The following is an 18,140-nucleotide window of genomic DNA, read 5'->3' on the forward strand; positions in this document are numbered from 1 at the left end:
TGACTTTGTGAGGCAAAAAGAAATGAGTGAGATACAGGCTCTGCCCTCCTCCATGGCTGTGTTGATAAGATAGTTTCACAGGCAACATCTTGGGAGGGCACACGGGGCAGTGCTGGGGCTTGCTGAGTGCGTGAGGGGGCAGGAATGCAGAGAGGGATTGCACAGAGTTGGGGGGGTGGGGGGTGCCAGTTGGCTTCCCAGGGGAAGGGCTGCAGTTGGACTCTAAGTGGGCAAAGTCACAACACGGGGAAGGAGACAGCAGAGGTGTCCTAGGAGGCCATGAGGCAGGGAGCCCTGGGGTGTCTTTGGAAGTCTAAGCAGGGATGTTTTTCTGGTGGGAAGGCTTGCAAAAGGAGGGAGGAGTTGGGATCTGGGGACCTCCCTCAATGCTGAGGAGTTAGTGCCCTGTTCAGCGGGCAGATGGATGGTTCCCAGCAAACCGGAATTTCTGAGGAGAAGACAGATGGGGCCAAACCTCCTCTGATGACTGAGAACACCTCCTCTCCCTGAAGGGTGTGGGATCCTGATCACAGGCGCCTAGGCGGGCCTGTCTCTTCCTTCCCCTCCTCTGGGGCAACCACAGACGAGATGTGAGAACACCTGCAGAGAATCAGGAGCTGGAGTTGCTCTCCCCTCCCTCAGATAAGCCCTCGTCTCCCTTCTCCTCAGCCCATGTTATCCCTCACCCTGGTCCCCCATCTCCCCCACTCTTCCAGACAGGCAGACGACTCTTCCCGAAACACAGCTTCCTGCATGTCACTCTCTACCTGGAGGACGTTAGTGTCTACCCACTGCCCACAGGATAAGATCTGCACACCTCAGATTAGCTTTCAAATCTCTCTACAACGCCAAACGCTCCCTTCGCCCTTCCCGCCTCCAGTGAAGCTCCCTTCCCACAAGCTCCAGAGCTGGTCAGGTGGGCATGTCCCCAGCTACGTCATGGGACGTAGCTTGCTTTGTGTCTTTGTTCAAACCCCGCTCCTTTTCTGGGCCTGTCGAATTCTACCCTTTCTCCTCAGAGCCTCCAAAATGTCTCCTCTTGTGATGTCCAGCCACCCTGGCGTCACGCTGTCTACATTTCTCAAGCCTTTGTGTGGTAGGTTGTCCACAGAAGGATGCCAACCAGTGTTCCGTTTCTGCATTCGTGTGCTGCTGCTCCCATCAGAATGGTGGCCTAGGAGTTTGGGGGTTTTGAGTGCTAGCTGCCCTGGCTCCTTGTCTGGTGCCTTACCGTAACATTGTGCTTTCCTTCGCCCCAACTCAGCGTCAGTAGATTGCCTTTACTGCCTGTTGGTAAGTTGGCTCAAGTTTGGTTTGGTAATAATTTGGTGATTTCCACCTATATCTCACTGGCCAGAACTGAGTCATGTGCCCTCTGCTAGCTGTGAGTGATGCTGAGAAATGTATTAAAAAACAAAAAGAAAAACCTGTTTGCCCTCCATTAGGAACCAAGCTGTGTTCATGACTTGTTTTGACCAATAGAACTCAGTAGAAGAAATCCTGTGACAATCCAGGATTAGTCCTTAAGAGACCTGGCGCTTCTGCTTTCAGAGTCTTAGAAAAGTCACATGAAGACTACTGACTACTGACTGACTACTCTGCTGGGGAGAGAGACCCAGCCAAGCCAGCTGCCAAGTCAACCAGATCCTCTACCCCAGTCAAACAGCCTCAGCTGACACGTGTGAAGCAGGAACAAACCTTCTGGCTGAGCCCTGTCTGCTTTGCAGAGTCATGAGCAGATGGATGGCTACTCTTTTGGGGTGTTTGCAGTCAGCTCACTTTGGTCTGAGTCCTGGCTCTGCTGTTTAACAAGAGCTGCTTGCTTGGAAGAAGTGCTCTCTGGCAACAGGCTTTATGCTAAGTACCTACACATATTATCTCATGGAGAGGGGACCATGACTATCCCCATCCCATGAGGGTCAAGTGATTTCTCAAGTCCATACTGATAGGTAGCAGATTTGGATCATCCCCCAGGCTTGGAGTCCAGAGTCCAGATTCTAACAAGAGCCTACTGGTTATATGAGCTGCATGACCACGAGCAAGCATTTTCCCCTAAGACTCCTTCTCTCAACTGTGAAATTCAGAAAAAAAATACAGAATGGATTGAAGATGGTGGTTTATGAAGATTAAATGAGGTGGCTCACACATGGGCTGGACACTGAGCAGTTGCTCATGAAATACTGGTTCCTTTTTCCCTGGTGTGAAGTAGAAACAATCTCCCAGTCTCTTCCCCACAAACACTGTTTGAAAATCCTGAAACCTCGAATCCTAACGTATAAATAACCCTGCCAGGCTATTTCATAAAAACTTGCTTGGACTGTAATGCACCAGAAACCCTGTACACATTTATTGGAATAAAAATGTTAGTAGAAAATAATATTTATAATTAAAGTAAAAAGGGGGTTTTGATTTATCTCAGTAATAGCATAGGTTTACAGGGAGTAGGGTGATGAGAAAGAGCCCTGATGGCTTTTTTTTGGCCGCATGGAATAGCATGCTGGGATCTTTCCCTATCAGGGATCAAACCCATGCCTTCTGCAATGAAAGAGTTGAATCTTAACCACTAGGTCACCAGGGAAGTCTGAGTCATGCAAGCTTTGACTTCAAGCTTGAGGAATCTCAGACACCGCCTACTATGGGGCAAATGTTGCTGGCTATTCTGAAGCAGAGAGGGGAACTGATCACAGATGTGAATTCCAGCCTTGAACTCCATCCTTTTCTGCACCTTACAGGGTGGCTTCAGGGTTTGTTGTTAGAAGCTTCCATGGCTTAAGGTGACTATGAATGGTTCCCTTATATCTGCTTCTGTGAGTTCCCCTTCTCAGGGAGTTCCATAAAGTGTCTGCTGCATAAAGATGACAGTATAAAGTTGCATGCTCTATAGTACAACTGCATTGGCTGCTGGATTGCTTCTTTACTAGAATTTATTATGCTTTTGTGTTTGTTTGTGGCTTACTTCACAAAAAGCTGTCCCTTAGTTTTTCACATGTTTTTGGTTAGTTTTAAACCTGGTTCAGGTCAATAGAAGTATTTCAGACTCAGTTGATCCATGTGTTGATAGATCCGAGTTGATCATGTTTGTTGGTTTTATATCAGTATTTTTAGGTGCATGTATAACCTTTCAACGGACTCCTGATTTTTGTGTCTACCTAAAAAGTGACCATGGTACACCATGTTTTCTGAATTTAGGGCATTTTTTTCATGCTGAAAGTTCATTAACAGTAGAATGGAGAAATCAAATAGGGTTGATTCATATAACAGAATAGTATATAACACTAAAAAGGAACAAACCACAGCACTTGACAATGAAGTAAATCTCAGAAACGTAATACTGAGTGAAAGGAAGTCAGCATGGCAAGGATTTAGTAGTGATGCCTTCTGTTATGGGGAAGCCAGGAGAAACCTGAAGAAGAGATTGGTATGGGATGGACAAGGGAGCTTCTAGGCCACTGACAGTGTCATTTCTGACCTGAAGGTAATTATGTGTTTGCTTTAGAATATGTTATCAAGCCACACATTTATGCGCTTTTGACAATGTAAAGGGATCGAAATAATTGCTACATATACAAGTAGGAATCAGGTAGGAATTCAAGCTTTACAAATTTGATCCATTTGCCAATTAAAAACTTCCTGATTTCTCATTTCATCATTTACCTCTGAGTGTGCCCATTAAGCTTAACTGAAATCCATCCAACCACCAGATAAATCTGAGGATGAGGACTTTAAAATCTGCATACTGCAGAGTATTGCTAGGTATTTGTTATAGGCATTGAGCTAGGCGGGTGTATCAGGGTTTACCAGCAGAGCAGAACCAGCAGGATGTGTATATACACAGAAAGAGATTAATTATGAGGCGCTAGAAGCCAGATCACGTGATTATGGAGGTTGGCAAGTCCAAAATCTAAAGGGTGGACTGGCAGGCTGGAGACCCAGAAGAGTCAATGTTCCTGCCTGAGTCCAAATGCCATTTGTTGTAGAACTAGGAAGAGCGAGTGTCACAGATGATGCTTGAAGGCTGTCTGCTGGAGATTCCTCTCTGGTTTGGTGTCAGGGGAGGGGAATCCCTTTGTTGTATTTCTCTCTGGTTTAGTGGGGTGGGGAAGGGAAGTCCTTCAACTGATTGGATGAGGCCCACCCACATTCCGAAGGGCAGTCTGCTTCACTCCAAGTCCCGACAAGAACGCTCAAATAACGTTTGACAAACATCTGGGCACCAAAACCTGGGCCAGTTGACACATAAAATTAACTATCACAGTGGGTGTCTCACGCTACCTGGTTTACTTCTCGGGCAGCCTCATGAGTTGGTTATTTCAAATCCCATTTTTCACAGAGCGTGTAAGCACCCTGTCTGAAGTTGCACAGCTGGTAAGCAGCAGAGGCAGGAGTTAAAGTCATTCTGATACCAAACACTAGTGGTGAGCAAACTTCATGTATTTATTTATTTTTGCATGAGAACCAACCCAAGAACGATTAAAACGTTTACAGGCTTTATATTTCATCTTGAAGGAAGATAACTTGATTGAATCTCATGGAGAAAGGTATTTTAAGGTATAATCATCCAACTGATGGATGGAAAATCGCCTCAGCTTCACAGTCATGAAAATGTCATATCTGGACATACATGAGAGGGGGTAGCTTTCTAGTATGTTACCTGTGAGAGGAGTGAAGAGGGTTGAATGTTGTTTATTCCTGCACTCTGGTACATACCAGAAAGGTGGCTGAGGACAAGCAGACTTAGTTTTAGATGGACGAGGATGTGATTGAGCATATATGCTGGAGGAAACTTTAATGTCCTGTTGGAGGACAGATACTTTCTGAGAAAAACAGAAAAGAGAGCAGGGAGAGAGAAGCTGGTTAAGGAAGTCTGGTTTTTGAGAAAGGAACTGTGATAGGATTAACAAGGCTAAAGAATGGTGAAAGTCAGGGGGACAGGATGAGAGAATCAAGACTGACCAGGGGAAGCATAGTTCCCTTGTGGAGAGAAGGAAGATGGTGCCCACAGAGGTAGGGTTGGGCAGTTTGGGGACTGTAGAAGCATCAGAGAAGTGTGATCAGCGAGGGTGGTAGGGATTGTCTTGGAGATATTGCCAAGCCTCCTGATGTGTATATGGTTCCTTTTCTTTTCTACAAGTTGTATGCCAGAGAAAAGAGCCTGGGCTTAGAGTAGGTTCCAAAAACTAATTCAAATACTACATCGTATCAATATGAATGCCCATTTGTCTTTATGTGCTATGGTATTACATGCTGTGGATAAAAAGAGAACAGTATGTATCCTTTCTGATAAGATTGCAAGAGAATTGATTATGAAAAAAAGAAGTTCCATGCCCAGAGCTGGGCTCCCTCTCCTTCCCTCCCTATCCCCTTTCTTTCTTCCTTTCCTCATCTTGAGTGTTTCTAGTTTGTTGCTTTTCATGGTGTTAGTCACTGTTTTGAGTCTGTACTTTTCCTTTTGGGGGACTGAAGCATCTGAAGGCAGGGAATGGTCACAACGGGAAGAAGAACAGAAAGAGAGCGGCCTGGGAATCAGAGAGGGAGTGGTCCTGGCACTCGCACTCGCTGACTGTGACCTTGGGCAAGCCGCTGACCGCGCTGGGCTCCGTTTTCCTCTCACCTGTTGGCAACACTCACCCTGTAGGGTTGTCCTGAGCATCAGGAAAAATAGATGTGCAATGTCTGTCAAAGTTGGCTCTAAACAAACGATTGTCCCCAGAGCGAATCCTAGAGTAAGGGCTCAATAAATAACTGTGGAACTGAATTCTATGAAGCCCAGTCTCCAGTTGGGCTGGATTTCCAGGATTTGCCAAGGAAAATCCCCTTTGGGTTGTGCAAACGAAAAGCCGAAAATCTTAGCAAGAGATACCAGCCATAGAGCACACAGCCCAGGAATCCTGTCCTCTGCCCCAGGGAAAGGCCCGGGGCCCTAAGCGATCAGGGGATGAGGGGCTGGTCCCTTGGGCACAGCAGTCCTCTCCTCTGTACGAGTCAGAGAACTTTCTCCACCTCTCTCCGTCTGACTTTGAAATGCTGAGATCTGGAGGAAAATTAAAACCCTCCAGATCTTTGTCACATTCCTCAGAGATGAAAGGGAGTCTGGAGTAGATATTTTACACTGTAATTAGCACTTATCAGGAGCTGGAGACAGCTGCTCCCAGCCCAGTCCTCTGGTCCGGGGTGTTTGGGAGTCAGACTTCCCAGGGTGGCCTGGCTGGGAGAGTCCCACCTTTCCAGGAGAAAAGTTCCAGGTCCTTGGAGGGACTCCTGGCTGGTCTGCTCTTGTCCTGCTCATGGCCTCTGAGTGGACAGGACTCTTTCCTCCTGGACATGAAGGTGTCTAACTAGGGATACCCTTGGCTGCCTTCAGTGACACCTCACTCAAAGTCCCACTCCTCTGACTATCAGGACCCTGACCCCAAAGCACTGTCCTGTGTGAGAAAGTCCTTGCATGCATGCTAAGTCACTTCAGTCATGTCCAGCTCTTTGTGACCCCATGGACTGTAGCTCTCCAGGCTCCTCTGTCCATGGCATTCTCCAGGCAAGAATACTGGGGTGGGTTGCCATGCCCTCCTCCAGGGGATCTTCCTGACCCAGGGATCGAACCTGCGCCTCTTACGTCCCCTGCTTTGGCAGGTGGGTTCTTTACCACTAGCGCCACCTGGGAAGCCTGAACAAGTCCTTAGGCCAGTCCACATACTTTCCAAATCTTTGAAGGTGTTCAGGTGCCCCAGCTCCATGCCACCTTCTCTGTCCCCTCCAGCTCTGGCTTACTAGTCTCTCATCTGACTCCTAACTCCTCAGAGGCACCCAGGTTGGTAACAGTGAAGTCGCTCAGTTGTGTCCGACTCTTTGCGACCCCATGGACTGTAGCCTACCAGGCTCCTCTGTCCATGGGATTTTCCAGGCAATAGTACTGGAATGGATTGCCATTTCCTTCTCTAGGGAATTTTCCCAACCCAAGGACTGAACCCAGGTCTCCCACATTGTAGACAGATGCTTTACCATCTGAGCCACCAGGGAACTCCTCAGAGCACCCAGGTTAGGACGTGGTTATGTCCACATGCTGTTCTCTTCCACACAAGGAGCTCTGGTCTTCTGAGCTAGTGAGTAAGCTCCAGGGTTTGTTTGTTTTTTTTAATCTGTCTTCAACCCTGCCTGATTCACGGCCTTTAACCTGGTCCTGGTCACCATCCTCTGGTCCCTGCACCCTTGCTGCTGCTGCTAAGTCGCTTCAGTCGTGTCCGACTCTGTGCGACCCCAGAGACGGCAGCCCACCAGGCTCCCCCGTCCCTGGGATTCTCCAGGCAAGAACACTGGAGTGGGTTGCCATTTCCTTCTCCAATGCATGAAAGTGAAAAGTGAAAGTGAAGTCACTCAATCATGACCGACTCTTAGCGACCCCATGGACTGCAGCCCACCAGGCTCCTCCGTCCATGGGATTTTCCAGGCAAGAGGACTGGAGTGGGTGCCATCGCCTTCTCCTCTGCGCCCTTGCAGAAACCCTCTAAATGTTTTGTTGCATTTGCTCACAGTCCATTCACCAGGCCAGAGAGCTCTCTTCGAAAAGCAGCACTGACGATCTCGACCTCACCCACCCAACCCTCACCCCCGAAGCCTTCAGTGGCTTCACACAAGCCCTCCAGGATCTCACGATAGCCAAGCAAACACTGCACTAGTTACCCGGCAGCGCCAGTCTTCCAGGTAGATAGTAAGCCCTACAAAGGCCTGATCGTGGCCGACTTGGTTTCCACTCCAAGTCCAGGTCCTTGCACACCAATACACGTTTGGTTGAAAGAGTGAATGAATGGGTGAGGGAATGCCTGTGAGCAGCCTTGAGAGTAAGGCAAGCAGTGTTGTGTTTCGTGTCTATTCTGGGTGTGGTTTTCTGGAGTTGGATCCGCAGCAGGAGGCTTTGTGTGCACATGGCTTACTCAGGAAGGGCGCCCTGGGACCCTGGTAGGGGAGCTGAGGGGACTCAAGGGTGGTGGAATAACAGCGTTTTATCTTTGTCCATCCCTCCCCTGCCACAGACCAGCACCAAGTTCCTAAAACTCAGGGCACTTACTGAGTGACTGGAGTGTCTTATGTTATTTATAGGGACCTCCTAGCAACCATACCTGAGCTTTGGCTAATGAGGGGGGTCTCGGAGAGCCCCTAGGTAGCTGTCAGGATGGGGGCTGGTCACCAGAGGAACCAGCCACATGATTAGAATTTTCAGCCTCACCCCCTGCCTCCACAGAAGGGAGAGGGGCCGGAGAGTGGGTTCAATCACAGATGGCCAGTGATTTAATCAATGAAACTTGGATGAAACCCTTTGAACAGTGAGGTTCCTGTTTGATTAATATATAGATGTCCTGAGATTTCCCCAGTGGTCCAGTGGTAAAGAGTCTGCCTGTCAGTGCGGGGGACATGGGTTCAATCCCTGGCAGGGGAAGATTCCACGTGCTGCGGAACTACTAAGCCTGAGCATCACAACCAACCACTCAATCTGTGCTCCACAGCCCAAGAGCCACAACTGCTGAGACCTGCCCACTCTAGAGCCTCTGTTCCCCAGAAAGAGAAGCCACCTCGACGAGAAGCCTGTACACCACACCTAGAGAGCAGTGCCCTGCTTGCCACAACTAGAGAAAGGCCTGAGTGCAGCAGTGAAGACTCAGTGCAGCCAAAAATAAATAAATGAAAAATTAAAAAAAAATTATACAGTTGTCTTGGGAGAGTATTGTATCCTGACTCCACGTGGGGACAGAGGCTAATGCTCTCTGGCCTCTTCTGGACCTTGCCTTACGTGCTTCTTTATCTAGCTGTTCATTTGGACCATTTAAAATAAACTATAATCCTACTTGGGCTTCCCAGATGACATTAGAGGTAAAGAACCCACCTACCAATGCAGGAGATGTAAGAGAGGCAGGTTCGATTGCTGACGAAGATCCCCTGGAGGAGGGCATGGCAACCCATTCCAGGATTCTTGCCTGGAGAATCCCCATGGAGAGAGGAGCCTGGTGGGCTACAGTCCATGGGGGTGCATTGAGTCAGACACAACTGAAGTGACTTAGCACGCACACACGCATAATCATAATTACAGTTATTTGAGTTGTTCTAGTGAATTTCTGAACCTGGGTGTGGGGAGATGGTTATGAGAAGCCCTGAATTTGCAGTCTTACAGGCAGAAGTGTGAGTAGCCTGGGGACCCACTGCTTGCATCTGGCATTTGAAGTGTGGGTAGTGTTGTGGGACTGAACCCCTAACCTGTGGAGTTTACGCTAATTCCCGGTAGCAAGTGTCAGAGTTGAACTGAATTGTTGGACACCCAGTTGGTGTCAGAGACTTGGAAAATTATTGATTGTTGTTAAAATGAAGCACCAAGTAAGACAAAGTCCCATGTTTCAGCCTGAACCCGATGAAGGGGTGTCTCAGGGATGTGCCCACCGAGGCTGGAAGTCCAGGGTCTTCATAGACACAGACCCTTCCATCATTGGTTAGAAGCTGCCACCAGGACTTTTCACACAGTACCTACTCTGAGGGTGGAGAGAGCTAACTCTTAAGGTAAGGGCTTGAAGAGAAAGAGACAGGGGTGAGGGCTGTTAGAGCTGAAAGGATGCCAAGGAGAGGTGGTACCCACACAGTGGGGAGGGATGAAGGGCACCTGTGGGGAGCATCAGCCTTGTCTGCCATAAGCTCCTCACTCTGGGGACACGTTGGCAGGGAGACAGTCCTCCAGCCCACTGGGACTTTGGGTCCTTATCCTCCCAACATGAATCGAGCAATTCCCTTGTGCCTCCCCCAATGGCTCCAAAGACACAGGGCACGGTCTCTATCCTTCTGCCACTAGTTCCCTCATCTTGGCATGTGACCCTCTGATATTTCATTGGCAGAAAGGGAGCATCTTATGAATAGTTTTCTATTCATAATGAAATTCTGAAGTGTGAAGATAATTTTCTTTTAAAAACTAGACTACCATACATTAACTCAAAACAATGGCTCTTGCCCTTATGTCTGTGCTGACATTTTTCCTAGATTCACGAAGACTGGCACCAATGGCCTGAAACTCCCAAGGCCCTGCCCGTGACCACGTGACGTGGCCGTGAGCACCACGTGAGAACAGTTGCAGCTGTGGGGGACCGGATGCTCGTCTGTGAGCACTGGCCTCCCCTTGCATGAGGCCCAGGGGCCCAGGGATCTCTGAGAACTGTCAAGAGAAGGGTGATGCCATGGTCCCAGGCTGCGTGTGGGGTGGCGGTTATGGGGAAGCCACCGGGGACGGTCATGTCCTGCTTCAGCTGAGCCAGCCATTTGCAGCCACAGGGCATGGTTCCAGTTGCTGACTGCTCTCCGTTTTCTGCTGGTGACAGATCATTAAAGCCAGGCTCTGCCCTGCTCCCTGCCACTTCGTTTGAATATTAATTGCAGCCAAAGCAAATTAAAAGAGCAAATCTGCTATTCCCGAAACCTGCCATGCATAACAGAGCCAAAGGCAAGTGATTTTATTTGTGTGCAAGATATTTCACAGGGCTGCTCTCTTCTGCAAGTGTGGAGGGAAGGATGACTGCTGGGAAGAGGTAATGGGTGATCAAATGGCCAGGAGGTGACTGCTGGGAGACTAACAGATCCCGAGACCATCGGCTTTACAAAAGATTTGCAGGCGAGGAAGAGGAAGAAAATGCCTTCATTCTGATTGGCCAGGGCCTGGGTTTGCTCTGTGGCTGCCCACCCAACCAGAGCATTGGTCATATGCATGTCCCAAAGTCCCATCCATCCTGTGACATGTCAGATCAAAGCCAGAACAATCTGTCTCCTGCTTGCAGCCCCTCAGCGGCTCCCCAAGGCAAATGACTGGTGTCAAAACGGACCCTTTGTCCTCACCACCTCCTTGAAATATGCAGAAAGAATGTGTCTGGGGAGCAGGAGCTGCCAAGGTTTGCTTGGGAAGCCTTGAATGAGAATTTATGTCACTTCTTCAAGGCAGTTCCGTACTGGGTTGATTAGCCAAGAGGAAAACACGGCATTTACCTAGGGAAACAGCAAAGCAGGCTGAAATAAAAGGTGGAGAATTATTAAACTTTTGGTATTTAACATTTCCCTCAATGTGGAAAAATGTGAATGTTGGTAACTTCCTTTTGTATCATTTTAATCTAGATGTATGTGTGGGAGTGGGCTGCAGCATACTATTTTCTTAGGGCTCTAGAGCTCTTAGATACCCTCTTCCCCACAGAAAGCTGGAGAATGGGAGAAGGTGGGGCATTCATGATTTGTGTAAGAATTTTCCTCTTTGGTTGGCACAAGTAAGGTTGAGAGTTCTTTGTTTGGAATAGCCACATTTCCCTTGTAGCTCAGTTGATAAAGAATCTGCCTGCAATGCAGGAGACATGGTTAGATTCCTGGGTCGAAAAAATCCCCTGGAGGGGAAAGGGTAACCCATTCCAGTATTCTTGCCCGGAAAATTCCATGGACAGATGGGCCTGGTGGGCTACAGTCCATGGAGTTGCAAAGAGTCGGCCATGACTGAGCACAAGAGAGAAGAGAGAGAGAAAGCCCAGAATGTGGCTTACTTCACTGGGGGTATGAATGATCTTTCCTGGAGCCTAAGCATGTCCTGCCCACTGACCAGTTGAATGTGTGTCCGAATCACGTGCAGGGCTCGTTACAACACAGATCTCCAGGCTCCATCCCAGAGTGTCCAGGAGAAAAGCCCTGACTGTAGCTTTTGCCCATTGCTTTGGTGTAAACATTTCCATCATGGCCAGTTTCAAGTTATCAGCATGATAAGATGAGATGTGCATGATCAGCCCTCCCAGGACCCCAGGGAGGGTTGATTTACTGGTGGGAAACAGGGCTATAGCTGAGGATTCTGCTAGAATGACTCAGAGATCCAGCCACCACCAGGCAGGCTTCATGAGGCTTCTCAGTAGAAGAATAAGGAGCAGAAAGTATGAGGGAAGAGGGGCCAGAAGGAAATAAATGGGTGTTCCTAGAAGAAAGAATGCTTACACCTGGCCTGCGGTTCTCTCACCTGCTCATCTGGGTCACAAAGCTTTGTTACATGTGTGTGTGTTTAAGAAGTTATATGTGTATATATAAATGTCTTTTTCCTGTTTCATAAAGTTAAATTTTAAAAGGATGTAAAAAAGAAAATAAACATCATGGATTATCTCACCATGTAGAAATAAACACTATGACATTTGGGTGTATATTCTAGTTTTGTTTTGCTTTGTTTTGTTTTTAAATAACACGCTCTCACATGCATACAGATTTTATTTATACATAACATACACGTACCATTTCGTAACCCAATTTTTTCACATAGTATTTTCATGAGCATTTTCTCATGTCATCAAATGTTCTTCTACAAAATGATTTGTAATGGATGTACCATAATTTATTTTTGAACCCCTGTTCTTGGAAATTTGCTTCATATCTAACATTTTTTCCAGGACAAACATGCGCTGATGAACAGCCTCATATATAAATATTGCCGTCTGTGATAATTTCTCAGAATTCAGCTTTCTAATAGGACACACGGGCTTGCTCTAACATGTGCACATTTTAAACCATTTGGTTTGTTGTGTCAGATTGTATTCCAGAGTGATCATACCTATTTACACTCCCATCAGTGGCTTTTAATAGTGCCCATTTCATCATTCTTTCATCAACACTTGGTTTTACAAGTTTTTCAAATTCTGAAATATTTGCTTTTATTTTTTCCACCATAGTGAAAGAGTCATATCATGAGAGATGGACAAGCAGTCAATGTGGATACCATTCACTAAACTTTAAAGTTCCACTAAATCCTTTGATATTGGGCTCCCAAGGAAATGATAAAATGTCAGCTGCCATAGCCAGCTAAGACTTCTACCATCTCTGTGCCTGGATGGAAGCCGGCCAAGTGTGAGGAGCTAGAGTCTCCTCAGGCTAGAATCATCTCTCTGGACAGAAGAGTGACATTTGGTGACCACAATTCCTGAAAGGAACAAGACTGGACAATAGCAGGAAGCAAGGGGAAAAGAGGACAAGCCATTAACAAGCGAATTAAGACCAGACAAGCGAGATGAATCAGAAGTGATCCAATAACCAGCCCTGGATTAAGTGCATCTGGCTCACGCGGGGATTTCACAGTCATTTGCTTCAAGCTGCTAATCTTTTCTGAGAGGTTCCCTTCAAGCCGTCTGGAAGGAATGAATAAATGGATGCTCAGCCGAACGGCTGCTCCTGCGACGTTTTATGCATGGGTGTGCACACACAGGGTGCCCTGCCTTGGCGATTTGGGATTTAAAGTGCGGCTGGCTCGCAGAACTATAGAATTTTATTTTTTTAATTTTTAAAATTTTCCTGAAGTATAGTTGATTTGCAATGTCATGTTTAATTTCCTCTGTACAGTAAAGTGACTCAGTTATACATATATATTCTTTTTCATCTTCATTTCCTTGATGATTTATGACAGGATACTGAACAGAGTTCCCTCTGCTATTCAGTAGGAACTTGTGGTTTAGCCATCCTACGTATAACAGTTTGTATCTACTAATCCCAAACTCCTAATCTTTCCCTCCTCCAGAATCTTAGAGCAGAAGGGAGCTACACAATATCCAGCCCACTTGTCATTTACAGATGGGGAAACGGAGGCTCAGCTAGGTCATAGGATTTCTCTTGAATTCACACATCAAAATACTGACAGAGCTGGGACTGAAACTCAGGTCTCCAACTCTTAGCCAATCCCATTCCTACTAGCTTGTAACCATTGTTTACTCCAGTATTTTCTAAACTTACTTAATGGAGAGTAACAGAAAGAATTAATATGGGTGACAAGACTAGAAATATAAAATAAATCATTTCATTAATTGTCTTCCCCGGGAGGTGTATTCCAAAGGCAAGTGCGTAAAGCTGTCAAGTAGCTCTTTCCTGGTGCGTGTCACCAGGATGAATGATAAAGCCCCATATCCTCAGCTGTAGGATGGGGTCAGTCATGATATCTGCCTCACAGGCTGTGGTGAGATAGCAGAGAGCTTGGCACAGACTTGCATTTGTTTGGTGTGTGTGCTCAGTTGCGTCTGACTTTTTGCAACACTATGAATGATAGCCTGCCAGCCTCCTCTGTCCATGGGATTTTTCCCGGCCAGAATACTGGAGTGGGTTTCCATTTTCTCTTCCAGGTGATCTTCTCCACCCAGAGATCGAACTCATGTCTCCTACATCTCCTTCATTACAGGTAGATTCTTTCCTGCTAAGCCACCAAGGCACATAGTACTCAATAGATATCAGCTATTTTAAAATTATTTTTATTATTACTATCTAAGAGAGTGCCAGTTGCTTCTTGGTCTAAGTTGAAGTAGAGGTTGTCTTGCAAGGGATATTCTTTTCTTTAAAAAAAAAAAAACTTAAAATTGAAGTATAGCTGATTTACAATGTAGTGTTAATTTCTCCTATACAGCAAAGTAATTTAGTACATATATATATACATATATATACATTCATTTTAATATTCTTTTCCATTATGGTTTATCCCAGAATATAGTTCCCTGTGCTTTACAGTAGGACCTTGCTGTTTATCCATTCTACATGTAACAATTTGCATCTGCTAACCGGGAAATCCCAGTCCACTCCTTCCTTGCCCACTGGCCCCCTTGACAACCCCAAGTCTGTTCTTTCTGTCTGTGATTTCTATTTCTGTTTCATAGCGAGGTTCATTTGCACCATATTTTAGATTCCATATATAAGTGGTATCACATGGAATTTGTCTTTCTATTTCTGACTTCACCAAGTATGAGAATCTCTAGTTCCATCCATGTTGCTGCAAACCACATTGTTTCATTCTTTTTAATGGCTTAGTAGTATTTCATTGTATTTCACATCTTTATCCATTCATTTGTCAATGCACATTTAGGATGTCTCCATGTCTTGGCTATTGTGAGTAGTGTTGCAGGGGACAGTCTTCATTTGTGAATATCTAGAGTTTCAAAGGCACCAGGTGCCCTGGGAGAAAGAGTATAGTAAAGCCTTTTGTGGCTAAATCACCACTGCCCATTATACTGCTTCCTAAGGTGTTTGTTGGTACAAAGAGAGGAGTGGCAAGATTGACCGGAGTTAAGGTTATCAAGCATGAGGAAAGGGCAGATGCATATATACCCATCACCTGGGCCTAGAGACTGTAGGGAAGGCTGGCGCTGGAAACCCTTCCTGACCCAGCATCTCAGGCTTAGAGATTTTGCTGCAAACAGTGCTGAGTGTAGAGGAGTATCAACAGTGACTGGCACTCCTGGAGCAGAACCCAGGATTTGAGGTCTTAGTGCCCGAGGGTGCTGGTGACTGTTAGTAATACTATTAGCATGGCTACTGTGACAATGTTGGCCAAGCATCCACTGGGCAGGACAGGACCAGCAACTCTCCCAATGGCAGTCATGGAAGCAGCGGGAATATTCACTGGAGTACTGCTGGCCCGTCTCTGTGCTGGTGTTTGCAACCTGGATGGAGCCATGGGCAATTGAAACTGAAAGAAAGGTCTCTGGAAAGATGCACTGGATTTTCTGGGCAGAAATCACAAATTTAATTCTTTTTAAACATAAAAGCCTCTTTAGTTGTACTGAAAGGTTGTCATACAAATACTAATCTATATCCCTGAAACACCTTTATAAACACATGCAGATCAATCCCAACTGAAGTCCTCAACAGTTCTCAATTAAATATGTTTTACACAATTGAAGGAGACTTTTTGGTAATTTATTGAGGTGAAACTCACATAACATAGAAGTAATCATCTTAGAATGAACAATTCAGAGGCACTTAGTACATTCAAAATACTATGCAAACACCACCTCTAGCCTGTTCCAAAACATTTCCATCCAGAATAGAACCCCATACCCTTTAGGGGTTTTCCTGGTGGCTCAGCTGGTAAGGAATCCGCCTGCAATGCGGGAGACCTGGGTCTGATCCCTGGGTTGGGAAAATCCCCTGGAGAAGGGAAGGACTACCCACTCCAGGATTCTGGCCTGGAGAACTCCATGGACCGTATAGGCCATGGGGTTGCAAAGAGCTGGACACAACTGAGAGACTTTCACACCCGTTAAGCAGTTTCTCCCACTCCTCATTCTCCCCAGCACTTGACAACCACCAATCTACTTCTCTCTCTAGGGACTTTTCTCTTCTGGGTAGTTCACATAAATGTAATCGAGAAGTTTGTTTATTCTTAGCAATGGGAGCACAGAAAGGAGGCCCGGGCAGCCAGCAACAAGGGGTCATGGACTAAACATGACGCCTGTGCTCTTTCCATTCTCTGGTTTGAAGCTCAAAACTCTGCCCTTGTCAGAGTGGTTGGTGGGAAGCTCTGCAAGCTTTCTCTGCAAGAATTTTGTTTAACTGAAGACGCCTAGCTTGAGTTCACAATAATAATAGTAATAACAAAAACATGTACTGGGCACTCAATGTATTAGATTCTATAGTAAATGTTTACATGCACCATCTCATGAATGTTCACAGAAATTTTACCAGGTCGTTTTTTTTCACAGATGAGGATACTGAGTCTGAGGAGTGATTGGCAGGAGGCTGCACAGTAGGCAATGGTTAAATTTTGAAAGATGGGACTGACTCTCAAATTCTGCCTTTTCAGAGTGTTTAGGGGCTTCCCTGGTGGTGCAGTAGATAAGAGTCTGCCTGCCAATGCAGGGGACACGGGTTTGATCCCTGGTCCGGGAGGATTCCATATGCCGCAGAGCAACTAAGCCCATGTACCACAACTACCCAGGCGCCCTAGAGCCCTTGCTCTGCAACAAGAGAAGCCACCGCAGTGAGAAGCCCACGCACCACAACCAGAGCGTAGCCTCCGCTTGCTGCCACCAGAGAAACTCACCAGCCGCAGCAAAGACTCAGCACAGCCAAAAAAAAAGTGTTCAGTAATCTCAACACGTACTATTAATACATTCTTCTTGTGTTCACTGATACTCCTCAGACCGACTGCTGGGATTTTTAGCGCTACTGAATGCTAACTATTTTGACTTTTTTTCATATCAATTGCAAAGCCATTAGTAACTGCTTGCTTTTTAATATACTCATCACATGTTTCCTTGCATCTTGTTCCTCCTTGCCAGAATGAAAGTCTCTCCTAGTACCTGATACAAAGTGGGAGCTTGATAAGCGTGGGAGACAAAATTGAGCAGTACCTTTGGTTCACATATTGGTCCCATTTGATGAGCGTTCTAGATTTTCCAGAAAGAAGTTCCATTCCTGCTGCTGCCTCTGTTCAGGAGGCCTGAGCCCAGGGAGTCAGGGCTGTCGGGAGCGAGGCAGGAGGTTCGGGCTGGGCTGGTCCCTCGAGGTGGCCCCTCCTCAGCACCCAGCCTCTCTTCACCGAGTTAGCCCCCCTGCACGTGCCATTCTCTGTCTCACTTTTGGCTGCTCTTATTTCTACTTTTCTTTCAAGGTGAATCCTTTCCCCTGGGGTCTTCCCCGCCCTTCCTACCTTACCACAGAGACGGGCCTCTGTTCTGGAAGATCCCCTAGCCCTCACTGTGTGTCTGATGCAGCCTGAGCAGAAGGCAGGGCAGGAAGGGGCTCAGACACTCAGAACATGAGCAGCAGGCCGTTCTGGCCTCGGGGTTCCCAGGAGGTGCCTCAGGGAGGCCCTTTAGGGATGGGGCAAGGACAGGCCAGGCGGACAGGGCCCCCAGGGTCCCCCACCCTACTTAACCAAAATACTCTGCTTTGGTCTGTATTATGTGGTTTCATTTGAAAACAGATTAACTGGTCCAAAAAAAAAAAAAAGGCAACTACTGTTTTCTATTAATATTTCCATCTCCTGCTTTTACAGATAGGAAAACCCCAAATGATGCATCTCCCAAATTTTTCTTCCTTCCTCGCATATGATAAGAGTCTCAGTAAATGGTCCCCAGACTGGAGACCTTCTTCTGGTGCTCTCCTTGCGGCTGGCTCAGAGTGGCCATAGGACCGAGCTCTCACCAACAGAATGTGAGCTGAGTGATACAGGCAGCGTGTGCCTCCCTCACCTAAGAAAGAAACCGCTTATCCTCCTCTTCTCCTCTTTCTGCATTTCCAAGTGCTGGACCACAACCGCGCAGTAACTCAGGTTTGACCACATCTATGAGAACAGCTGCCCCAGGCAGGGGTCTCCCACCTTTCTGTGCCATGAACTCCTCTAGTAGCCTGGT

Source organism: Bos grunniens, chromosome 24, assembly GCF_055505025.1.
Source record: "Bos grunniens cultivar Pamir isolate PY7600 chromosome 24, Bosgru_T2T1.0, whole genome shotgun sequence".
NCBI lineage: Eukaryota > Metazoa > Chordata > Mammalia > Artiodactyla > Bovidae > Bos > Bos grunniens.